The sequence below is a fragment of the Cinclus cinclus genome, chromosome Z (assembly GCF_963662255.1).
Source record: "Cinclus cinclus chromosome Z, bCinCin1.1, whole genome shotgun sequence".
NCBI lineage: Eukaryota > Metazoa > Chordata > Aves > Passeriformes > Cinclidae > Cinclus > Cinclus cinclus.
The window spans coordinates 43,960,631-43,987,862 of NC_085084.1; positions in this window are offsets into that span (position 1 = coordinate 43,960,631).

Consider the following 27,232-nt stretch of genomic DNA (forward strand, 5'->3'; position numbering starts at 1 on the left):
AAAGAGCCCTAGACCAGTCACAGCAGCCCCTTAATGTTCTTATGCCTTGCTCTTTTCGACATCTGTTTCTCTTTACACAGGAGATAAATTCCTCCCATACCACATAGCATTCCTTAAGAAGTGTTATTACTTGCTGAAACAAGAAGTTCTCCAGAAGCACTCTGTGCCACTGCTGTCAATCAGACTTTAAGAGCTTTTTAGGAGCTAATGGATGGCGTGTTTTTTGCTGTTTCATGGAACATGATGGCTGAAGTGTCACAGTAAGGGTCTGTGTAAATAGTGCCCAGATGGCCATATGGCCTGCAGGTGAGACTGGGGATCTGTGTGGCTGAATGGAGTAGGATTCCTGGTGGAAGACGACCTGAAGATGGGTGAGCCTGCCAGATTCTTTCACACATATCCACATGACGCTGTCCATATCTGTCCGTAAAATAGCCACAAGTTGTTTTAAAGTTTGGAAATGTGTTTTTCACTGTTCCTCTTGAGAGTGTCTGTGTGGTGTGAGGCAGTGCTGTGTGGTAACAGCCACACACACTGTCACCCAGACACTGGCAGCCTTATTGCTCCTCTGGCATGGGACACTGCTCTGCCACTGGCTCTGCTAAGTAATGTGTATTCTTGGTGACACTCTACTACCTCTGCAGCATATAGTACTTAGCATCACACCAACTACCCAGTCCTCTCTGTGGGACTGTCAGGGTTGTAACTCAGGCTCATGTCCTTACTGTGTGCTATTTAAGTTACTTGTTTTATTAACTTCTTTTTCACTAAGTAATTTTTTTTCGTGGCAGTGTACAAATAAGATGAAACTTATGATTCATCAACTTAAGATGAAACTCTTTTTATGCCAATACAACACAAAGATCCCCACTGATGTTAAAGATCTTCCTGTTTCTTATTTATTCTTATTCTTATTTATCCATATCTTCTCATTTGTGTTCTTTCTTGCACTTTACATTTTTATGTGCCTTCCCTTTTTCAGAATGTCAGATTCTCCAGTTACTGCATCTTTTCTTACTACTGAATTTCCCATACTAAGTTTTCTTGTATTCCTACAGATTTCTATAACTAATTTCTTCTCTTAGGTTTGAAAGCTCTGACACCAACCTTCTTTTTCCAATATTCAAACTCTCCATGCCTTCTGCCCTCTTTAATTTTTTTCTGCTCATTGCTACTCTTTTAAAAGTTTTCTAAGGACAGCAATATTTAAAACTTCAGTGGTACCAAAAGTTAGCTTCTTGATGGTTTAGTGCTACAGGTAATATGCTCCTAGGTGTCTGCTAAAGTAGGAACAACTTGCTTAAGTGTGATGGTGTCACAGACCTTGTCTCCAGAGTCTTTGGCAGAGCTGAAAGTAAATAGCTGTGGAACGAGATGCAGTTCATGGGTCACCTGATATCTGAGGTGGTGGATCTATCATCTGAGGAGAAATACTGCTCATAATAATTTTTCCCACCTCCAGAGAAGAGTAGGAATGTGTATCTCCAGGGCATGTAATTTTCTGGGATGTTTTTGGAATAGTGCTATTTATGCCCCACCCATTGGTAAGCCTGGGAAGAAAAGGCATAATCAAAGCCTTACTTAACTTAAGTACAGAGCTCTCTGGTTCTGGAACACCAATCCTTCATTTGCATCTGTGCTGATGGTCATGTGGCATGTATAGACACATAATAGTTACCAGTGGCATCCTTCCAGCTGTTACTGGGAATCTGTGCCTGCACTGGGGAGGGCAATGAAAAGGGGAGATGAACACCCCCACTGCAGCAGGACCATCACTGCTGTAAGTTGTTGTAATATGCTAGTGCAAAGGAGGCAAGTATATGTCTCAGCGTCTATGGCTTTCAGCTTCATGCAATTTCAGATCTCTGCCTTGTTTAGGCACCTTCTCCACCCACCCTGATGGAATAGGCACCATAGGAAATGGAATGGCATAGGACACAGAATGAGCCCAAGGCAAAGGACTGCTTGCACATTCATACCTCAGCCTCAAGCAGCTCAAAGCTGCAGGAGCTGAAGTTAGGCAGGAAACACCAGAAAGCAGAACCCATAGCTCAACATGAAATTAAACTAAAAATCTGTCATATTTTTCTGTATTTTCTTTGATGCTCTTCCCGGAATTGTGTAAAGGCCTGTACATCTTGCTGATGCTTTCAATTCCTACAATGAATAGTCTTCTAAAGAAAATTGAGTATGTTGTACATAGAAGAAAATTTTTCATAATGAAATAAAGATATAAGAAGCTGTTTACATCTCATTCTGAGTGCTATTAGATATTTGTGGTATTTATTAAAAAATATATACACTTATAAGACTCTCTTATTTTACTATTTCATTGACAAAAATCAGTTTCTGCATCAAATTATGACTAGTGTATCACTTTCCTGTGTATTTTTATAACTTTTGTATTCATATTCAATAGCTAATGAATAAGCTGTCATTACAAAATAAAATGAATAAAATGGAAGGGTTTGATGTTACAGTACTCCCAAGGTCTGTGGGACCTGGACCAGCACAAATCTGTAGTCAAAGACCAGTGTGTCCAGGAGTGGGTGTTGACACACAGAGTTGTCATTTGGCCTGTGTGCACATCAGAAATGTTGTTCTACTGAAAGCATATCAGGAGATCTGTGACATGATATATTTTTCTAGCAGGAACACAGTCTTTTGGTCTACACAGGCACACACGCTCTGTACCAGACACAAAGAGAAAGATCAGTAAATGAATTACTGTAGTCTGTTCTCACTTGAAGCACCTTCCCACTATTAATTTGGATAGAAACTATACATGCCCGTGGTTATTTACATTGCATATAGGGGACAGTGGATGTGTGGCTAATCCTTGTATCTGTGTCAATCACCTTTTCTTTTTCAATGCTGGTTTTTACCAGTTTTTTTTCTTATAGGTCATTGTCTCATGCTGCCTCTAGACAGAGCTGTCTTTGTGCTGGAAGACAAAGAAGTAACACAGGATAGTGGCTGTGGAGCAAAATAATTTGCAGCATTCCTGTTTATTTTCAGACTTAGGAGCTTTGTATAAGCAATTAGTTCTGTGGGGTTTGCACTTTTAAATCAATGTAGAATTTTTACTTAATTTCTGCATTCACTTTATGAAACAGCTAATGAAATATTCTTATTCTCAATTATTAATTTGATTATGGTCCAGAAATTATGCATTCTAGCTCTGAATTTATGGTCACAACTTCAGCCTGAAGACACTAAAATTAATAGACATTTTCTTGTTGACTGGGGCCCACCCTATCTAACTTCAGCACCTAACGCTTTGAAACCTACTTATGTAGAAATGATATATTGTTAGTGACATTGTCTGGATGTCCTATGGATCAGGATTTTGAGGGGCAGGGAAAGATGCAGGAAAGACTGAAAAAGGCCTGTTACTTTTCTGATACCTTCCTTTGGCACATACTGGACTTCCAAAAACTCTGGGCAAGTAGAAATACCATTGAAAGGGTATTTTCTCCTAAGAAATCTCATCCATAATATCTATATATACAAAAATTTATAGATGAACCTTGGAAACAAAATTTGCATTATTTTGAGTACTGTTAGGTTATTTCAAAATCTGTTTTTTATTTATGTGTTTACAGGTGTTGATTTTGTAGCCTCAGTGAAAGCAGTTATGTTACTGAATTTCTGTGTGTACATCTCAAACCTTTTACATTCTTCTCTTGTTTTCCTTCCACTGTGTTCAGTCAGTGGGTTGCCTTCAAATTAATCTGAAAACACCAGCTGTTGTGCCACTAGAAAGTAGTTTGTGTGTCCCCTTAGAGTAGTTTTGCAAGATCTCCATGAGCAGAAGTTTTCTATGTGAGCAATTTGTATTTCTTCTTTTAGGGTTCCAGACAGAACTGGATCTTTGTATTAATTTGTTTACTTGAAATTATTTACATAGGTTTTTTTTTTTGCTGATTTTGTTTTCCTCAGCCATTTAAAGAGAAGAAATAAAAAAATATGTTCTTGTTTTGGAATTGAATCTGATAGACCGTGTATCTCTTGCTCTAAGAGGATTTTGAGCATATTCTTGCATTCTTCAAGAGATATGCATATGATAAAAATGTGGACTATAGTAACAGATACCAGATGTGCATGAGGTAGGAGAGCTACCTACCACTACGAGCTTGGAAGACACCCACTACTTCGTTTTAGAAAATTTCTGTGATCTGCATTTGCTGTCCTGCACTACATAATTGTGATGCTGACAGTGGCTGATATTTTTCCAGGCTTTTTTGGTGAGTTTTCTGTTGAACCTTGGTTATTGTTCTATCAGTTAAGGTTCTGTAATATATCGCCAGTGTAAAATAGTGTGGTTAAAAATAATTTGTTTGATATTAATTCTTCCTGTTACACGATTGGCAAATTGGGTATGATTCCCTAGCACAGAAGGAAAAGAAATTACACAGTGTCTTAATAGTTGTTGTGGAATGTGACATGATTCCAGGTATAACCATGTGGCCACTTATTAGAGATAAGAGAGCTGAAAATTTTTCCTCACAAATGCTATGCTCTGGATCACATGAGGCTGCAAAAATAAAGCATCTGCCTGTACTTTATACGAGACTCTAGTCCTTCTCTTTCTCTTCCCCAGGAGAGCTGGAGAAATACCTCACTAATTTTATTTCATCAAATACTGTAGTCTCAGCAATATCCTCTTCAAGTGTCTTCTTAGAGCAGTGAAGATGTCCCCACTCAGAAAATGAGGACCAGAGTATTTGTGTAGATTACATCTGTTTCAGAGAGGGGGAAGGGATGTACTGACCCACTCAGCTGACTATTTTTAGCTGACAGGAACAACTACAGGATGCAGGGGGAAGCATATCTCAAGAGATCACCCACAAAAGGAGTGAATTAATAGCAGAAGTACTATAAATACACAGGGGCTGGATGACTTGAGTGAGACTGGCTACTTTAATGGATGAACTGTGGAGAATTGCAGGAAGGGGATGTGTGTGTGGCAGAGCAACAGAAGTTTTCATGAGCCTATCGTCTCAAAGATAGACTCAGAAGGACTTATTGGTAGAAAATGTCTCTTGAAGGGTGTTGGGGTTTTTGCCCCCTTTTGCATATATTCTTAACTCTTGTGTTCTGCTTTTTCTTGGCTTTTGTGTTGCTTACCTAGTTTCCACTGTCTGTGGAATATCTTCTTTATTGCGGTCATTCATTAATTTTTTGTGTCTTTCATTAAAAAAGCAGCACAAAAGCAAATGGATTCTTTAGGCCTGATAAAGGAGCTTGAAACCAAAGATAAAATTCTCCCAGGAATTTCCCAGAGTCATTGCATATTCTGAAGAAATGCTTCTGTATTTGACTGAAAAGAAATAACATCTATGGCAGAATGAAGCCAAAGACCTGTCACAGTGAGCAGGAACGGGTCAATTTCTGGGTGTCAAAGGCCTTTTTACTGCTGAGGTGCAGAACTTCTTCCAGCACTGCCACAACAGACACCTTCACAGGAGCCCAACTTCCTGTGAAGTCAAATGCGGTCATAGTTTGGAAATTTACCATCTCTGGTTAAAATTAGTTATGAACTGGTTTAGTGTGAGAAGTTGGCCCCATGGTTCTGTGAGGCTCAGTGTATGTACTGCTCCTTTTCTGTGTAATAATTCTATTCTTTCACTCCAGGGCCTTTAGAGATTTTTGCAGTGGGAATTACTGAGTAGTGCATCCCAGCATATTGATACAAAACATATGGGTACACTTTGCTGGGAAACATTTCTTTATGTACCAAAAAAATAATTTTCACTTCCTATTTTCAAGTGTGTTTTATTGCCTTGGAAAATGCCCTAATGTTTATGTTATCTTTACGTTGATGTTATGTTTATGTCCTAGTGTTAGGACATCCTAAATGGTCTATCACACCAGCAACTTTGAAAGGTCTGAACTGCTTTTTTGGTTGCAAGTGGAAGACCTGTGCTCAGAAAACATCTATGGCATTAAAATTCTTTCATTCTTTCCAGGGCAGTGGACTTGTATTTTATTTCTGCAGTTTATGAGTCATTTTATTGAGCACTCAGGTAAGGGAGAGGAGCTAGTAATTCAGACCTGAGTAATGCAGAAATAGATGTGATTTTGGAAGATGGACAGACATCACTGCTTGGGTTCTGTGCTGTTCAGAAATATCTGCCTACTGACACTGCTGCTTGCCATAATTTTCAAAACACACTTTTATGCAGAACACCTCAGACAGAGCAGGCAACAAAGTCTAAATAAGGCTTAACTATAAAGTTTGTTTAAATTACTGCTTGTCTACAGTGAATCAGAGGTGGTTCCTGTTTAATTGTTAATCTGAGAACAAAATTAGCTGATGTTTTACAAACTAATGCTTTATTCACTCCAAGTATTTTGTAAATTGTGTTGAACAGTGGAAAGGTGCCAAGGTGTTTGCATTTGTGACATATTTTATTTTCTCTTTGTGATTTCCTACATGAAGGTTAGGCTCCTACTGTGTGTAAAACAAAAGCACAGGCAGTTCCACTGAACCTTTTAAATTTTATTTAAAAAATTAATGTGTTAGTATGCAAGTTGGCTGAGGTGGTATGGTAGAAGTTTTCAGTACAATGTGATGTAAAAAATTGATTTACCTCAGCTCTCAGAGTGCAGCTTTTGAATAAACAACATCAAACTACCACAATCAAGGTTAAACATCTAATGCATCTTTGACAATTACAAGAAATGCTGTAAAAATAACTAGGATTAAGCACAGCACAATTGGTGGCCTGGCACAGTGCCCTTGCAGGGAGCACTGCACACTGTTGTGAGAGAGGGAAGATTTTTGCTTCTTGGATTCATTGCATACTGTTGGGATTGTGGAGGTGAAGTGCTGAAAGGGTAACCCTGAGATTTTTGGGATGGAATAACATACCAGCAATGTTGCTGGGGCATCTTTCTTGGCCACCTTGAGAGGATATAGTCAGGACTGGCTCTGAAGGGGCTGCCAGGCAACCCTCCATGACTCATTGTGCTGGGAGAGCCAGAGGCATCTTCAGACACAGTCCAACAGGTATCAAATCTGACACATAACCCCACGTAAAGGGTGTGATAGGCAAAAAGCAATCAGCCAAGCAAATCTGTGCTAAGGCTCACTTTCAGGTTCTCTGCTTTGTACTAATGTCTCTTTAATTCTGCCTACAACTGGCACAGACCAAAGGCAGCCTGTGAGAGAAGCCTGTGTGGACATGCAATATTACCATGTTGCTCATTGCTGTGATCCTTGGCACAGGAAGAAGTCTTGTCTGAAAAAGAATTTAAGTTGATTTTTCTTTATCGGGAACTGTTTGATCACCAATTTTAAACAGCTTAAAGCATAAAAGGAGATAAAAATCAGCAGTCATGAGGCTGTGAGGAGAAGGCACAACAGATTTTGTCAGTTTCTTTGACATGCAAGTTTTCAGGTTGTGAAATAACTTTTTTATATTTTTGAGAAATGAATTTCATTCTTGCAGGGGGTGTGCAGAACCATTACTTTGGAGCCAGACTTTAAAAAGACAATCTGAGGTGCCTGATGATAATAAATTTCAGGCAGAATGCAATTAAAACTGGCTCTCATGATTCCTGGTAGGCTGCCTGAAATGAATATTGAAAGAATTTTATTTCAGCATGAACTACAGTTGTTACAGGCTCACCTATTGTCCTGTAGTCAACTCCTGACACAGACAGGTTGGAGTAGCTCTCAAAAGGTCTTCAAGTGATGGGAGCTAGTGAAAGGAGTATTGAGAAGAAGTACAAATTCCTAATGCTCCATAAATAATGTATGGAGGGTGCTTCATGGCTAGCAAGCAAATATTTAACAGGAAACCCCAATAGCTCTGTTCATGGCAAGAAGAATTTTCTTTCATATTCTTTTAAGCTGGCCTGGCTCACACATAAATGAAGTCCCCAGGAGGCTTCCTTCCTTCTGTTTTAGGATTTTGATTGGGAATTGCAATTAATGTGATCTAAAGCAGATACACATGCAACTGGAGCCTTCCAGCCCTGGGAGTGCAGTGGAGCTGTGGTGTCTGGGCACATCTCTGGGATATGTGTGCAGTAGCATGAAGCCATGCCTTTCCGAAGTCATTCCTACCTCATTGTCCTGTTTTCTGCTAGGGTAGAGTTAATTTCTGCTCAGCAGCTGTTACACTGCTGTGTTTTGTATTCAGATGGGAACAGTGTTGATAACACACTGATGTTTTGGGTTTTGCCAAGTTGTGTTTATCCTGAGTCAAGGACTTTTTTCTTCTCTCATGCTTTGCCAGTGAGGCGAGATGCAAAAAAACCTTTGAGGGAGCACAGCTGAGACAGGTGACCTGAACTGACCAAAGAGATGTCCCACATCACAGAACCATGCCAGTATAAAAACTGGGGGGACTTATGGGGAAGGGGGTGTCTATCTGGGTTCAGGGTGGGGGGGGGCTTGGCACTGGTCAGCTGGTGGTGAGCAGTTGTGTTTTGCACCACTTGTTTCCTTCTTATTGTCACTGTTATCACCATTTAGCATTGGTATGGTATTTTACTTTATTTTTCATCATTGAACTGTTCTTATCTCAATCTATAAGTTTTACTTTGATTTTTCCTCCCTTCCACTATGGCGGGGGTGAGTAGAGAGGGGGTTTGAGTGGTGCTTTCCATTCCATTTGGGATTAAACTACAATGAACCTTTTGGATGCCTAATATGGAACATAAAGGGTTGAGGGAACAACAGATCTGACCACAGCATGTTAAAAGAAAATTGTTACAAACATATTGTATTGGGTTAGAAGTTGCTAGTTACAATGCAGTCATATTTTCTCTCGTATTTGTTTAGCCTCTGTTACACCAGTAATACCTTAGTTGCAGTTTGTGGTATTTCACAGGATGGGCTTATTCTGTGACAATGTCTCTCCTCAGGACACCAATCTGGTGTCTGTATTCGGTATTGCAGGTAACTTAATATTTTGGAAGTCATTTAATGCGGATGATTAATAATCGCATCTTTGTTTCTTTCTTCTCAGAGGAACAAACTGTGATGGACATATCTTCCTACCTTTTTCTCTCCTATTTTCTTTCTTTGTCCCCCAGGCTGATTGCAGTAGTTGAGAAGTTTAAAGATTTTGAATATCCTTTGACAAACCTTGAAACCAACCTGGTCCTTTTGTTAGGAGCCAGCATGTTATTGCATATGGTTCAGGTCTTGTTTAAAGTTAGACAAGTAATTCAGAATATTACCCAGAGATCTGCCCAAAGATCAGATAGTTTGGAATAGCGAGGAGCGTGGGATTGCTTGAGCAAGTACTTGGGGCAGTGGACACCCCCAATGTGTTTGCATTGTACCCTTTAACAAATTCAGAATCTAGAAAAACCAGTGAAGTATTTATTTAAAAAGAGTGCTGGCACTCCAGAGAGGACCCAAATGACCGCGAAGTGCTGGGGCATGGCCAGGCCTACTGAGCCATGTTCAACATTACTCTGTGGCCTCAGGAGGGTCTCTGAATCTGACCATGAGATGACATCAGGCCCTGCAGCTGTTCCCACCACAGTGACAGACACTCTGGCTGCTCCAACACCAGTGACAGGCTCTGCCACCGAAACCCTGAAACAGAATCCACAGGGGCTGCTGTCAGAGAAGCAGAAATGTTGATGTAAGTCACCCGTTAAAAAGCTTTAGCAAAAACAGTCAAGGAGGACAGGGAGGGCAAAGAGGAGGAAGAAGCAGAACCATAACAAGAGTGATTTTCAAGGCCATCATCAAGGCTGTCACTGGAACTGGAAGAGGAGACAGAAGAGACAACCACAACTCAATCCCTATCTCTTGGCGCTACAGGAGCCAAGAAAAGATTTCACTATCATCCATGTGAGCATTTTACTGCCTGGCTACTCCAGTGCTGGGACAATGGAGACAATAATGTGGAGATAGAGGGTAAGGAAGCCAGGGAGCTGGGATCACTTGCTAAGGAACCAAGCATTGACCCAAACAAAAGAAAAAAAAAGGCAAAAAAGACACACGTCCTTAGTCCTTGAAGGAGACTCTTATCAAGTGTGAGAGAAGATGATATTTTGCAGAACTAAGGGAAATTGACTACAATGGAGAAAGGTATTCAATAATTGAGGGAAATGAAATATGAGAAAGAAATGAAATTTTGATCCAGACAATGTGCAGCTCCCCACAGATCCAGATGACCTTTAATCTCCATGAATTTTGTGGAGGAAATTTTTACAGAGTGCACCAACAGTACATGCTGACCCCTTGGCAAAATGTTTTGGAAGGGTGATATACAACCAGCAATCCATTATATGATTTGGGAACTCTGGGAATATGAAGAGAGTATTTCTTCCTCCATCATTGCAGCTGTGGGGAAACTGATAGATAAACTCACAGATAAACTGACTCTTGAGTTCCAGCAATTCAGAGAGAATAAGTCCTGCTTCCCACCTGTACAGGCCCATATTTCAGTAACTGACAGCACGTGTCCTTTGGCTCAAGAGAGAGGATATGGAAGGTGCACACCACAGGGTACCCTGCAGCTTTACCTGTGGGACCGCAGAGGGGATATAAGGAAGTGTGATGGACAACCTACCTTGATCCTAGATGCACAGGTGCAGGAATTGCAGGGAAAAACAGCCACAAATGGGTTTTTATCCAGGAAAATTTCTGCTCTGGTCTCCAGTGGACAGTTTTACAGGAAGAAGGGAAGTTTTCAGGACTTAGAAAGATTGAGGAATATTGCTCTTGCCGAACAAACCCCAAAACCAACCAACCAACCAACCAACCAACCAAAACCCCCAAACACAATAATTAAATTGTTTGCACTGGACATCTGTTATCCTCCTACTTATTTTGTAGAAAGTATACAAGGATGTTTTATGAAAATATAATGAATAGGTAATGAAACAGCAATTGTCCTGTTGCACAACAGCTAATCATGGTTACTTGACATGGAGGTAGTGTATCACTTGATAGGTGGAACTATCTAGCAGTTTCTTGCAAAAGCAAAACCAGAGAAGCTTTCTACCATATCTAATCTAGTGACTACTTCTAGTTGTAGTATTTTGTCTAACTGGTTGGGCACAACATCCTGTCACTTCTAATTCTCCTTGAGCAATCATGTGTTAGTCAAATGCTTATGGGGAATAGCCCAGCCGTATGCAAACTAATGATTAGATTTTAATTGCTGATTTTGTGAAGAATCAAATCTTGTACTTCTGGCCATGATTTCACAGAAATTCCAAACAGGTTAGGCCAGAATGTCTGACTAGAGAAACAAAGCTCATCTTTTGTCACGCTGATGTTTCTAAGAGCAAGGCTGAAGTTAAAGACTTCAGCTACTTGCAATACACATTCAGTCATTCGGGCAAATTTTTGTCTCAAGACTCTTTGAGCTCATACAATTTGCAACCATATGTCAGGGCTGTGAAAGGTCACCTGGTGTGAAAAGTGGTCCTAGCATTTTTGTCTTGTAGAGGAATAAATATACATCTGTAAACTACATCTGCATCCTTCTGCAGATTCTAAGGAACTGCCAATACAGAAATATAAATCCACTACTTCTCTTAATGTAATTCTTAGCCCTGTTGTGTCAGGAAGGACCTTGATAACCCATTGCTGAATTTGTGCCCTGCCACAATAAGCACTTAGGTGAGGTGTTTGCTCTGGGGACTCAGCCTTTTGGAGGGACACCTACACGCAGACATGTATGCACACACTCCTGTCCCAAGACCAGGTCAACAAGCTTCCCTGTAGGGCTTCTCTCTAAATTAATCATGGTAAGACAATCTCAGCTGAAGATGCATTTACCTTAGGTACTTCATTTAACTGTAAAAATTTAGGTGAGTCATAACACCACTTCTTGTTTCCCTTGGTCTAAAAACTGAAAAATGTATTTTTCTGAGTTATTGAAAATCCTAACCTAAATTACACAAAATACAAACTCTAGTTGAGGTACTGGGCAATGGCTTCCTCTCTTGCTTCTCACTAGTGACCCCTTCATCTCGCAGTAGAGCAGGAGATTTTTAGAAATAGGCTGGTTGCAAAGCAAACACAGGTTGCCAGGACACAGCTACCCTTCTGAGATTTGCAAACATATAGTTATATGTACCTCCGTCCCCTTGGCATATAGCCTCATTCAGTTTTCAAAGACAGAGTTAAAATTGTTTCAAGATGGAGAAAATATACATATATAATTTCAGATAAAGTACATTATGGGAATGTTTCAGTTCAAACAATAAGGCTTTGTATAGACAGGAAGTTTTCAGCTTATATAAAGTTTAATAAAAATGTGAACAACTTTAATCCTTTTTTTTAGGAATACTTAAATACTTAATAGTGTCCATGAAATAATGCCTTATTGCTGATTTTAATAGCTTTTTTTCCTTTTCTTTTTTTTTTTTTTTTTTTTTTTTTTTTTTTTGTTAAGTGCATTGAGTCATGTTGGAAGAGAGAAAAGGCAAGGTTGCTCCAAAATATTTTGGAATAAATATGAGGCATAACTCTTAGTCATTAGCAACTAATTTTTTTCTTGAGTGATTCAACATCCCCAGAACAACTGTGACTATATAAACCAGTGCTCTGAAACTGGTCCCTCTGGAGTGATCTTCCTTCATTGATGGAGTTCTTTTTTCCAGGGAGGAGAACAGAATAGGATTATTTACAAGCAGTCTGATCTCCCTAACAGCTCTCACAAACCATTCATCTGGTTCAGAATATGAAGGATACTCAATTATTCAATGAAAAGGTTAATCTTGTGGTAATTATGCATAGTCAGTAATGAAATGTACTTCCCCTGGGCATTTTTTGAAAGGGCTGCAGGCTGACAGATGTTTACCACATCCTTTCTGGCAATGTTTTCTGAGGTTTTAGTTTGTGACACTGTTTATGCTTATTTTTAAAATGTAGCTCATTGTCTTCAATGCTTTACTAAAGTTGTAATTGGGTGACAGTGAAGTAAGTCAGCCACAAAAATCTGTGTACATTCAAGCCAAGGCAATACTACTTATACCATTTCTGTGTAAGTGTGAATATTATGCTGCATAAGAAGGGTCAGGGAACAGCCCACCTAACTGCAGGCTCCACACTTTCAGCCTTTCTTACATCTATCCATCTCTTTGCTTTCAATATAATACTTTCCTTGCTAAGTATTTTGTACATAGCCATAAATTGTGATACATATGTAGGAGCTTGTAATTGTACTGCTGGTGGCAAATTTGGCTGTGGTGCTTGGATGTTAACTGGCTTTTTTTCTTCAGTAACTGCTGAAGGTTTGTTCTGTTAATAAAATCTTATTGATGAAGCAGTGGGACTCTAAAATTATAAACAGCTTTGCTAAAGACATCCTTTATCTTTAACCAAATCTATTTCCATCCACATCTTGTCTTGAGTATCAATAGTTTTGATGAATAAATACTAACACATAATACTAGGTCAGTATGAAGAGGCCACACAGAGGTCTCTGCAGTTTCACTGCAGGGCTGAGCTTCATGCACACCACCCATGGCATTGAGGTTTCTGCTGGGGAGAAGCATAATGTCCCAGTGCCCTCATTGCCAGGAGCAGGGGATGCAAAGAAAACCTGCTCAGAGTGTCAGAGCACTGCTGTGGGCGCCCTGCCAAGAGCAACCATTCTGCCAGGAGTGATTTGCAAAGCTTGATCCTTTGAGCAGAGCTGTTTCAGTCATTTGCATCCAGAGGGTACACCTGTGGTCTTTTCTCCAGGCTGCTAGGCTGTATCAAGCAGCTCCCTAAATGTTTGGGTGGCTGAGGGCAATAACGCTACTATGGAAATCAACTGAGTGAAAAAGAAGGCACCAAGGAGTTATTTTTAATGCAAATGTTTTCTAGACACAGTGCCCAGAGATCTTCTATGTGCTTTACACTTTCTCTCTGATTCAGAAGACCATTATTTGGGCAAGAGGTAGCTTTTCCCAGATGTAGTTCTCTCCAGATCTGCCCAAGGGTTTTTTTTGGATAAGCCTGGCACATCATGGTCATGGATTAGGAAAGGCCAGAAGGAAAAGGTTAAAATTAATACTTTTACTGAAATATGAACCATTCAGGGATAGGAAGGACAGATTTAAAGAAGAATACAACATCAGTTTGCATAACAGCTAAATGTTCCCTGTATCTGATTCATCTCTTTAAAGACACAGAGAATAGTGTGCAAAAATTAAATCCTAAATTTAGTTAAGTGCTTCATAGGCAGAGAATTGAAGTCTCCTGAAGCTGATATGAACTGTAGATGCATATAATTATGTTTTTATTGCATCTTACTGGTCTTTAAAACTTTTGTAACTGTTGTCTGTATTTTGAATGTGAATTTTTCACTTAATCTATTTTAATGCTGGTTTCTAAGTGACAGGGCTACCTGTCTGCTTTCCAGTGCTTCTATATTTTTTTTATTTGCCCCTAAAACAAATGACAGCATTCCTTCATTAGCTGCATAGAAGCTGTCAATGAATAGATGCTTGTGCTGCAAGCATTTTTGGGTAACTACTGTTATCTGGAAGTATCGTGACTTACAGCAGGACGCTGAGTAGTGTGGCCAAAGCCTAAGGGCTCCACAATTCTGAAAATAAAACCTACTTTCTCTGTCTGTTCTCCTGAGATTTCATGGACTGAGAGCAAATCTGCAATATTGTGTCTGGTTGCCGGTGCACACAGGGCCAGTCAGAGTCTGGAGTCAGTGGGAATGGATGTGAGACCTCTTAGTGTTTGCAGAAATCCATACAAGGAAGAAAAGAAAAACATGTATAATTTCAAGGTAATCCCTGTACTGTGGGTTTGGAAAGTTGGGTGGTTTAAGAGATTACTTGGAGTGTCTTCATTTAAGTAACACCACTTGTGCTGCCTTAATATTTACAAGTATTTACTCTGAGGGCTGGTCACGAAGGTCTTTGGTGTCGTCTGTTGTAGACTAACAAACCAAATTGTTTAAATACTTATTAAACTCCCATACTAAAAGAAAAGAGTTCGGTTAGACCATCACATCAAACTGCTGATGGTTTTTCTTATTTCCTGTGGAATCTTTCGGTGGGAAAATATCTTTCTCACAGTGTTCCAAGAATATTTGTTGTGAAGGGATGAATTTACTATGTGTGATTGGTTTTCTCTTCTCCCATTGTGTCCTCATCATCACTCTATGTTTATGTTGCAGTAATGCCCATAACCTCCATGCAAACTGAGGATGGCATTACAATAGGACAAAAAAGGGACCCAACCTTTGGCCTGAAAGATTGGTGAAACAGTTTTTGTTTGTTTTTTTTCCATCTAATAAAAAAGTAAGGGTTTGGGAGCTCAGATGAAAAATGCAGCAGGGAAGACTGTTTGTAGGCAAAAGTGCATTGTGCCTCAGCCTTGGGACAGTCGAGGAAGGCCAAAATACAAGTATGACTAGAAATTCCTAAAGATCTACAGCCAATATAGATGCCCAGATATTGTAATAAGTATGTAATGAGTACCTACCTAGGAGGGGAGATTAACTGAGAGAGGTATTCAAATGCATGTTATTGTTTGGGTTTTTTTCCATGAAAATTATGAAATATGAAATTGGACTCTATTTTCCAATACGGCTGAGGTCAAAGGAATAATGCTGTTGCAAACAGCAGGATATGGTTCGCAGGCAAAGGAAGAAACCTCTGGAAATGGAGAGCTACATGAGAAAGAGAAAGATGAGCTACATGTCTGAAATTCACCGTGATCTTAGTCTTTCTTTAACTGATGATATGCCATGCCATCTCAGTTCTGGAGAAGCATACAAATGGATGTTTACAAATAACCAATGCTGCTGCATGAGAGGCTAAAGCAGCCTTGCAGCTTCAGCAGTGGAAAGCACCATAATAATGCATCAAATTAAAGATGAGAGGAAGTGGCTTTCTGAGCAGACCCTGACCTAAACAAGAAGATGATAGCTTCCTTTACACTGCAGCACATTAGAAAACAGCAGAACTCCCTTTAATAGATATTGCAAGCTGGCAGTGGAATACTTACTTAAATAAGCAAGAAAGAGATCTGAGTGTAAAAAAACACCCCTAATTCAAAGTTTATTGAGAGACTGGAGTGTTGTATCATTACATATTAAAACATAAAAAAATAGAGAACAACATGCTAGAGAACACAACAGTGCTCCACTGTAAACTCTATTTGAAGTTCATGCACACTAATTGCACCTTCACAGGTATAATAATCCTGTGTCGTGATTCAGATGCCAGATTTGAAAGTGTGAGGCTCACATTTGAGGAATCACTAAAAAAAGATTAGCTCAAACTCTCACCGAGAGGTTTAAGAAAATTAAATTAAACTACTTGCTGCCTAGGTAATTAATTTTCCCAATTTACAAAGGCCCCACTCAGTTACTTTAGCATTGTCTTTTTTCTCCAACTATTTAATTTCCTTCTTAAAACTCCCTACAGCACTAAATCCCTTTCTCAGTTAAGTCCTCTGAAGACTTCTAAATGTACTTTATTTTTGTTTGCTCCCTTTTCTTTTTCTTTTCAGGCCTCAAGTCAAGGAGCTTTTCCCCAGGGACAGGGAACTACTAACGTGGGGCACATGTGCACATCTGCCGGTGGCCCAGGTGTCTAACCATGGCTGCTGTAAACTTCCCCCTGCTCCTGATGCACCTCCATGCTTTTGGTTTATTAGAAGAGCATCCTGTCCCAGCTCAGCAGCTTCTGAAAAATAAACAAATTTTGGGTCTGGCTTTTGGTTCCTTTCAACTGTGTCTTTCTTTCTGCCAGATGTGGACAGAGGTCCTCTCCTACAGGGTGAGCTGATGGGGAGAGGAGGAGGGCGTGAGAGAATGAGCTCTTTTCTCTTTTAACCCCACATAGGTCTTTTTTTTGGCTGCATATTTACAGGGATTTACAGAGTCTGAAATATTTTTAAATTTAGATTTTTTTTTTTTTACATTTCCTCTTTTTTCATTATTCAGCTTAGGTATATCATGTTAGTTCAGAATGCAAAGTTATATAAGCCAGGATTTTCAGGCAAAGATAAGGAGACTTCAGACAAAGCCTCTGTGAACAGCCTGGAGTAGCAGAAACTTCCATCCAGTCGCTTTGCCTCAGATTAAATCTTTACAAAACAAACTTTGCAAACATGCATGCAACCGCAGCCTTACTACCAGTTTGGCTACAAATCTCTTCAATTCCCGGGAGCATTAGCAGAGGAAGGTTCCCTGGGACCAAGAGACAAGGCAGCACTTCAAATAACTGCAAGAAAAGCAGAGGTGGTAGGGGTGGAAATACAGGGGTATTTCCCAAATTTCCAAAGAAAACAGAAAATGAGAGGACTTCCGGAACTGCTCTTTCTTGCAGAGCCTGGGAGAGACGGACTTTGTTTAAAAACATGTGAAATTTTAAAAAGGGATTTGTTTGCTTGGACTGGTTAAACCTGAATCCCCGTTATGCTAGACCACAAATGGCTGGGATGCCAGTTATTTCATGGCTGCCCGAGGCAAATCTGTTGCTGTATCTACACTAATTTTTCTGTATCTATGCTAAGTTTAGTGGTGCCACAACAGTTCAAGGGCTATCCAACTTTTGCTTGTATTCAGATTTCATCAGTGGAGCAGCAATTGGGAATACAGTGACTGTATAGATATTTATTTAAGTTTTAACTTTCTTAGAAATAATATAGCTATAGAATTGACACACCCATAAAAACCAAAACCCAAGCAGTAGAGTCATGAGTTAAATTATGTGATTTATTTATGTCACTGAAATTATCAAGAGAATTGGGGCAGGGAGGTTAAAAAGTACAGGCTAGTGTTTCTCAAAAAGCCAGGGACAGAGGAACATCCAGCCCTATTTTAAGATAAAGGGGTAAAGGCTGCCTGGAGGAGAGATGTTCTTCACAAGCTGTTGACATGTTAGATGATGCTGTGCTGCTGGGAGGCAACTGTAACATAGTGATTTCTCTGTTGATATTTACTCTGATTTCAAGTCAGTGAGGCTGTTACTGTCATAGTCTCCATTAAATGTGAGCCTGGGGCATTTCAATGCTACCAGCCTCTGCAATTGTACTGAAGTTTTCCCTGCTGATACTGTTTTTTTTTTGGTAGAAGTCTTAGCCCAGTCAGTAAGGTCATTACAGGGTCTTTACAGATCTAGCTCTTAAAAAAACCCCACAGCTATAACCTATATGTTTACTTGGAATTCAATCAAACTCCATGTGAAATGTTAAAAATGGCAGGAAAATAAAAGCAGTACAACATCCGTCAAATACTTTTCAAACCCCACAGTTTTAAAGCTGATATCTGGGTTACTCTGGGCATGACTCATGATTTCTCTATGTCTAGTTAGATATAGCACATCTTGATTTACTGCTTTCTCTAATCTGTGTATGTTCACTAGGATACATCTGGCTAACATCATGGTGGAAAGAGCGTCCATGACTATATGATTTTGTGGGTCTGTGCTGTGCTCCTTAGTGAGCTCCCTAGACTCTATGAGCTCAGCATTTTGCACAAACATCCAGAGCACCTCACACGGGTCAAGATAAAAATAAGGACTAAGTTATTTCCCACTAATGGATTCTCTTGAAGTGAACATTTGGGATAGAATGGATTTGTGTGCAACTGGTTGCACCTGTACAGCCCAGGAGCCATTTTTTCAAAATCTCCATAGCATCCTCATTTCCTTTCCTGTCAGTATTCTCCTCTGGTCCGTGCTGACCCAGGCTCAATATCTTCCCTGGGGCAAGAGCTCTGCCACTCTGGTGTCTTTTTTCCCCCTCCAAAGTTGTTCATGTGCAGGTAAATGTGCCTGACATTTGGGTATCCAGCATGTCTGTAAAAATGCAGCCATTCCTTCTGGGGCAGCTGCACCAGGAAGGCAGCTGAAGATGGGAATCAGGCACTAACTTCATCTTGTCTGCACATTTTTGTGGTGCTAGTCTATCCTTCCCTTATGTAGAGTGCAAAAGCACTTCAATTTTCCCTGGGTGAAGAGTCACAACTTAGACATTAGTGACAGTCTCCTGGAAGGTTGTTTCCAGAAAACAAAAGAAGTTTCTTTATAAGCACTAGCATCTGCTGATCCCAGGAGTCAGGTCCATCCTAAGAGTAGATACTGCCCACAGTCCCAAGAGCAGAGGGATGAGCATCCCACAGAACCTGGGTGTGAGGAGCAGACCACACTGTCCCACACTGCACTGAGGATGGGGTCTTCCATTGAAGTGCCTGATGTTCCAAGAGGAAGTGAGGCAAAAATAAAGCTGTGTTCTCTGTCCCATGGTTCATGCAGCAGCCTGTCTTGGCTGCTGCTCATACTGGCTCTGAACAGAAGCTGTGGGCATGGCCTGGGGCTATGTAACAATGATAAAAGCAGAGGTAGCTGCTGGATCTTTGTGTGGTACCAGACTCATGTATAGGAGCTACAGCAGGGCAAAATGTCTGTGGTTTTCTGGGACTGGTGAAGAAAATGGCTTAGGACTGCCAAAAAACTGTTTTTTTCAGAGGGAGTCAAGCTACAATGTAGGTATGTCAATAAACTCTTGAAAGGCTAGGTTCAACTCAAGCTAATTATTAAAGAAAAAGGTTTATTTTGATGATTGAGTATCTTAAGATAGTCATATGCTTTGGGGATACTTTGGTGGGGGTTCCTGAAATGAAGGTGTAATTTCACAAGACAGGCAATGGAGAGAGGCAGAGAGCTCTGAAGACCTCTAGTATAAACTGAGATCAAGAAGAGATATGAAGAGCTCTTACCCCTTTGGATCTAGGCTGAGTGATGAGAGAGTGGGTTCTTGTGCCTACAACAGCAGCTCCTGGGTGGGTTCAACAAAACAAGCCTGTGGTAGAGCCCCAGTGTCTTCAGCACTTTCTGATGCAAGCAGGTTATTGGCTGACTCAATTAAACACAGGCATAAACATGGTATGTTTCATTTACCTTCTGAAAGTCCATCAGCATTCAATGTAATTTTTCTGTCCTTGATAAAAAAATTACTCTTTCATTTCTGACCCTGAGTACAGATTATGTCTTGGTGGGGTTTTTTCTCTAATGTTCCTTGTGATCCCTGCTGAGAAAAATTTTTGCTTGTAATTGTGTATTGCAAAGCCCAGTTGTCCCAAGATCAGCCACCTGGCATCAGTGGAAACATCAAGAATAAAAGTAAGATGTGTCTAGGGACTTGTGACAGCTGGAGAGAGGCCAGTTGTGGCCAAAGGGACTGTGTGAACTTGAACATCAACCCACGTTATTTAAGTTTTTTCTTTCTTCAGTTGTTTTAAGGGAAATGTGGGCTGAGGCTTCAAAATACAACAGAAGATGTTGTTCTGAAGTAGAAGGGTCTTGAGAATAACTGAGTAGGTTGAATATATTATGAAGTGCTAAGTTTCTTTTTGTTTACTGTATTTCATGGAGGTATAAGAAAGAAAAAAATATGTTATTTCAACCAAAACAAAAAGTGTTCACAAATTCAGATGGTCTGGGCAGAAAGGATGGGACAAGGGATTTTGAAGAAGAGAGTAAGAGTGAAAAATGTACAGAGTTTCAAAGATGGGAAAAATTTTTCAAGACTTCTGGAAAAACACAAGTTTGGCACTAAATAACAAAGGGCTTTCATGTCATGTTTCTCTGTAGGAGGCAGAAAGCCATCCACTGGAAAGCTGTTTCTGGATGTTGAGTCCCCTGTGTGTCCTGGAAAACATGACTTTGTTTATTAATATTAATAGGGAGATTTTTTTGTGCCTGAAAAGTCCTGTGTCCTTTCACCAATTATTCCTTTTAATTCAAATACGTTCCAAACTTCTAAATGCTGAGCTAGTCAGGAAAGTCAAGAAAAGTAACATTGATGTCTCACTGCTATCATACTGCAGTTAAGTGGGAAAAACACCCCAAGAATTATTGAATGTATTACAGTAGGGGAAAAAAAAAAGCATGTGTAGGTAAGTGTTGCCTTGGACACCTCCTCTCCCTCTCTACATGTTTGGATTCAGATACCCTGTGCCAATGTGGGGTGCAAAATCCTGCCTCCAGCCATGGCCTGAGCCCAGGCTTCCAGATTTGCTGTGACAAGACAAGGTGAACTAACACAGACATGCTATGCAATGAGGATATTTTGGCTGAGGGGTACTGACAGAGGAGGCAGTCACTGGTTACACCAGTTTGCTGCTTCTCCCTGCTCTCCTGGGAAATTTGAAAAGCAGCTACTGGCACCCTTACTGGTCAAACTGCACCATTTCCCAAAGCAGGTTTTATCTGTGCTTGCCTGGCTGGCTGCTGGCAATGGTTTGCCTCAGTCATTGCTGACTTGGATAATTCCAGCCTTAGGTCAGGCAAATCAGCTCATAATCATGTTCAAACAGTAATGTTACATATATTTTCCAGGTCTTACTATTTCCCTGGTAGCCTCAACAGTCAAACACTTTAAGAAAGACATTGGTTTAAACAATTCCATTTAAAATTCAGGCTCACTTTAGCATCTTGTACCATTTCTTGATGGCAGCTCTTCTCTCATTTAGGTAAGTGAAATTTTATATAAAGTCTCTAGTCCCACGTAAAGAACAATGCATTAACTTGGTCTCTCTGGATACACTTTTCTTCCTGCTTCTAAGGCTGTATTCTACTTCCTTCATACCCACGTACCTCTACATTATTCTATTTCATTTGCTATTTCCTTTAATCACTTTAACTTCCTCTGTTGTATAGTCTCATTTGGGAGGTGTTCTTGCGTAAGACTGGTGTGATGCAGGTAGAAAATTCTTGTGCAGGTTCCATCTGAGGCATGAAATACTGCATTTAGTTTTCATGACAGCTAAGAAGGGAGAAAACATCATGAGGTAGAGCAATGGCAGATGCACTAACACATGGCAGAGATAAGATACCTAAATTGTTTGATACTGCTGATTCTTAATGCTTGAGCTTCTGTATTTGTCTCTGTAGAAAGGATACCATTCCTATGGAATAAATAAGAGTGGAATAAATGCAGTTTCATGACTTTAAAACAATTCCAAACTATTTTTAGAAAGGTATAGCAGAAAATGCCAGCTTGTGGAAGTTTGTGCTACACTGTTTTTTTTGTGAAAGCCATCGTAGGAGGTATTTTGCAATAGGATGATGATGATGGCAGGTACTGACATTTAATCCTTAAACTGGTATCAGTTTAAAAAAAAAAAACAAACAAAAGTGAATGATTCACTTTTTAAAGATATTGAATGTTTTGTGCCACAGCAACCATTGAGGTTTTTGCCTGCTGGAGGCCTTTGTGAGAATTTCTTATTCTTGGATCTTTGACTGAGAGTTTAATGCAGAAAATTGCTTCCTCTGGTGGTACACACTAATAAAAACATACTGAGGATTTGACAAAGGAAAATGGGTGTTTTTAGCAACAGAGGACTTCATTTCTCTTTATTTTATGCAGTTGTCCAGGCTGCTGCAGTAATAATGTACCGTTGTTCTTACTGGCATTGATGTATGCAAGCTCAGCACTGGTGAATTTAGCAAGCAGCAAGCAGAATAATATGAGAGAAGTATGCAGGTATTTGGTAGTTTGTAAACAAGGCTAGTAGTTTAGCCTTCACATGGTGTCTAGACAGCAGCAATTAGTAGTAATTAGTAAGTACATCTGCTGTCTGCTTAGTCCATTGCAGCTCACGTGCTGTGGAAGTAAGGGATCAAAGAGTTTTACTTAGCATCAATACCTGATAAAATAGTCTTGCATTAGATTCCCATATGTTGAGTACCTGCTTTGCTCTGATTATCTGGTTTAGAGTTTTTGAGGTGCTTGTTTCCCTGTTCAGGAGTTAGCCTAGCAGATAAAATGATGGGCTAATAGTAAACACTTAGCCTTGTAGTAATAATAGTAAATATAAAAAAACTCCAGTCTTGAACTGGATTCCTGTCATGTAAATAAAATACTGCTGCTAGGTAAGACTCAATTCTTACCAGGTCAGAACTTCACAAAACATACTGCAAGGTATAAATTCATGCCTCTGCGAGGTACCTGAATCTGGCTTTTTACTGGGCTTGTCTTACTAGAAGGCAGCTTTTGTCATGTCTTCCTGCCACCATGTAGGTGCTAACTGTGCCCCCGCCTTGTCTCAAGGCAGGAGGGAGATAGCAATATTGCAATGTGCTCCGTGTCAGAAACAGAGCAATTAAACACTGGATTCTCTGCTACGGCTATTGTAGCACCTGGCACCTGAGAACAGGTGTGACTCTCCAAGTGGAAAACCACTGCTAAACAAGTGAGGAAAATGCTGTTGTCTACTGTTCATGTGAAGAGAGAAGAGGAGCATAAACAGAAATTATTGTTGGTTGGGTTGGCTGGATTTTTCCCCTATTTGCTTTCAGATGTCTCTATAACACCCCCATGGGCACTGCTGCTAGTGGCTCACATACTTCTGATGGCATCTACCTTTAGTATGTTTGCTGCCAACTATACCAAGTAGTTGCAAGATTAAATCAGCCTTAGTCACAAAACCTGTCAGCTGTGCCTCATATGATGAGCAGCATCACAATGGTGGAAGAGGGGTGGCCAAGAGCCTTAGAAACCTCCTGGATTTTTCTTTGACACACCTATCTCTTCATTTCTCTCCTCTAAGACAAGAGCTTCGACTTCAGAGAGCTCCTAGAATTACCTGCCTATTGTCAGCCCTAGCAAGTAATGTTTCTTTTGTGTATAAGGGGTGGAAGACCTGAGTGTGTTTAAACCAGATAATTTTATAGTCAGTAATTGTATTCATTCACAAAATGCCAGGAACTCTCTATTCAGGGAAAGCATCCTGTCTGCTAGGCTACAGAACACTGTTTCTCAGACTTTCCCAATAAATCCTATATGAGGAAGAGTATGGCTGTCCCAGGATTTCCCCCCAACTGATGCCTTGGATATGCTGTAAAATGAGGAGATGTAGTTACCATATCACAGACTTTGTCTCTCTGTGTCCCTGCCACATTGCAGCTCTTTGATGATGAGCATTTAGTGGAATTTTAGCAAAAGCTTCTGCTACCTCTGTCTTCTCCCTGACAAATTACTGTGGCCTAATAAATTTTTGTGGGGTGTAGGAAAATTATTGCTCTTGAGTGTCTCCTTGCAGGAAACTTCATCCTGTTAGTAAATTGCTCTGGAAAACCCAGAAAGCTATAGTGCTAAGTATAAGACTGCTTTTTGAAAGCAAACAAAGAACAAGAAAAGAAAACTGGATGAAACTTTGCCAAAAAATAAAGGTCGGGTTTATTGCTGATGTTTGGGTCAGTCAGTCTAATTGGCCTCAGGGAGTACATTTCTGAAATAGCTGCAGTCCATAATGTAAATCAATATTTTAACATCACAGTTAAAGGGCCTCTATTGCATTAAATTTGCAACAAATATCAGATCTGAATTGTTATACACATTTGGGGATTCCTGAAGTGTCCAGAATGGCTTTCTGATCTTCAGATAAACATGAAGCCAAATCTGTGACTGTTTTATTGCTCTTGTAGGGTGAAAGAGTCCAGAGAGATAACCCACAATAGATTGATGAATCCCATTAAAAAACAAACAAACAAACAAACAAACAAACAAACAAACAAACAAACATATTTTTGTATTGCACACAAGCTGCAGTTTCCTAGCTGATTTCATGGCAAGGCTAATTCAGGTTGTAGAGCAGTAATGCAGTCTCAAACTGAGACATGGGTCATGTGAAGTCGTCAAAGTCTCCCTGTCTGACAGAGATTAAAACCCACTCACTCTGATCTTTGTTGCAACAAGAATATCTAAACACATTTTTGCATCCCAGAGTATCACCAGAAGGTGAAAACTTCTGAAGGATGAATGAATCTATTTCCTCAGTCAAGGAGGCAGAGACAGACTTCACAAGCATGTTCTTTGGGCTCTATCCTTTTCCTCTGGTTTATATGTACAGGGATCTGAAGCAGAAAAAGTACTCTGTGATGAAGCTGGGTTTACTTTCATTTACTTGCTGAACATGAGAAAAGCTCATATTTTTTAATACTGACAAAACTATATGAGATTAACTTCCAATATAAAATGGGACAAATCAATTTTACCCAAGATTTGAAAGTTCAGGCACAAAGAACATTGATGTATAAACCTTTAGAATCAGCAATGCCATTTAAAGAAGCAAACACTGCAGAAAAGTACTTGATCTAAACTAATGATTGCAATTTTTTTTTTTACTAGCTACTATTCAGAAAATTTCTATAAAACCCGTAAGTAAATTCTGTAGAAAATACTTGTTGGAGTGATAAAAACACTTTGGGAAATTAAAAGGGAAAGAGTAATCTTCAGTATCTTGTCCAATAATTGAGTAGCACAGAGACACAAGCATCCACAGGCTGGAAAAAACATGGAGTGGGAGCATTATTTTGAGATGTGTGAAATATTCTGTATAATTAGTTTAATATTCATCACTCTCTTTGTGGCTAATGAGTGATGATGACTCCCAGTATCTCATTAAATTTAACCTTACTAGAGAATTTTTCTTCAAACACAACTTTGGCAGATTCTCAATTTTTTTACTGTCTTACTGTCCTTTATTTCAAAGATATTATTTATCTACTCAAAGGTCTCTAACTCCTTGTGTGGGACTGGCATAATTGTAACTGGCACCTGTGCTAAGCAGATTAAAGCATTTCTATTATTCTTAATATAGGAAGAAAGTTAATTCCACTTCTGCTTGCTTTTTTTTTTAATACTTTGTGTTGCTCTTTTACTCTAAATAGTGGGGACACACTTCTTTGCTTCTCCTGATCTGGTTAATTTTGAGACAGCTGGAGCTGTGGACACAATGCTTTGATGCAGATCTTCAGTGGCTGAAAATACACTGCCTTTGTCTCAGTCAATAAATACATCATGATTTAGCTGTTAACAAGACACACTTTGTTTTCATCTCCTGCAGAGAGGTATTCTTGGGGATCTTTTATGGGTAGATGTGGATGATATTCTTCATTCTGCATACTTGTGTTCTGCTGTTTCCTTCCAAAAAGAATTGACCCTATATCCTTGTCACCTGGTGTACTTCAGTCCTATACTCATCTCTCCCATCAGCTCCAGCAGCTCTCTATTTTCTGCCCCATGTTGTCAAATCTTGATGTGATGCAAAATGAGTTACTGGTCCAAATGGCTGCTTTCCTTCTTTGTAAAGACGAACCACGGGCTGAGGCTTCCAGCTCATCAGATGCAGGTGTAGCTGGAAGTGACCATTGCATGGCCAGGGCCACCCCTTGTCCTGAGTGGCTGTAACGGGTCACAGATGCATCTGCAGGGTTTTTGTCTTCTTACAGTTGACTAAAAAAATCTCTGGCTGTTAATGAGAAAACTTAGGTTTTCTCTGTGCTCCTTTCATCATTTAGCTTTATGAGGCTGCTCTTTTTGGACTCGGGGTTTTCCGAATCTCATCATTCCATTGGGGAAGCGGTAACTGTTTTAACAGCACGTACGAGTTAGTGCTTCCATGTGCAGACACTGAAGTTTGTAGTCTCTATAAATTATGTTTCCCACTAGTGTAACTGCTGCTGCAAGGCTGAAAAGGGAGATGTTAGGCAACATTAATTTCTTGATAAGGCCCTACTTATGGGCTGTGAAATATTCACATGGTAAAGATTGGTATTTAATTATACCATCCAGCATCATTGTTCATATTGCTCCAGAAGAAGTAAGGGCAATGATTTTCTGCTCTATTTTTGGAAAGCTGGGACAAAAATCCCTATGTGCATAGATATTCCAAGGCCACCCCTTCCCTCAAATCTGATATACATAGCAGAAAAACAGCCCCACAGGAACTGGGGCTAGCTTAAAGTGGTGATGATCTGATGCAAGTTCATAGCTCATATTTGGCAGTTCTAAGAAATTTTGGAAGAGATTCCTAGAAATCTGGACTTTCTACAGTTCAGATTGTTTAAAAAGATTAAGTCTTTAGCTGACATCAAGGATGATCACCCACTGTAAGGATGCTGTAGACTGATACAACTACACTGTCCTTTTTGTCTGGTCTCTGATTGTGCAGTTATTTATAAGATGTAGGTGCTGCAAAAGTCTGGGATCCAGTTTTCATGGGTTTAGGATTGATTGCTTCATTTATAAAAGAAAGAAAATAGAACAAAGAATTTAATATCCCTCTTAAGGCAAGGGGGAACCTCCAAACATTCCCATCCATCCACGGAAACAGTCTATTTTATGTCTGTTTGCTTTCTCAGTTAATTACCCATCCCAGCACCTTCTCCAGCTCAGAGATACTCAAGAAATAGGACAAGGGATTAATACACTGCCATTGCTGCACACTCTCACATCAAGTGTCTCATCAAATTATTTCTCCTGTGTAACCTG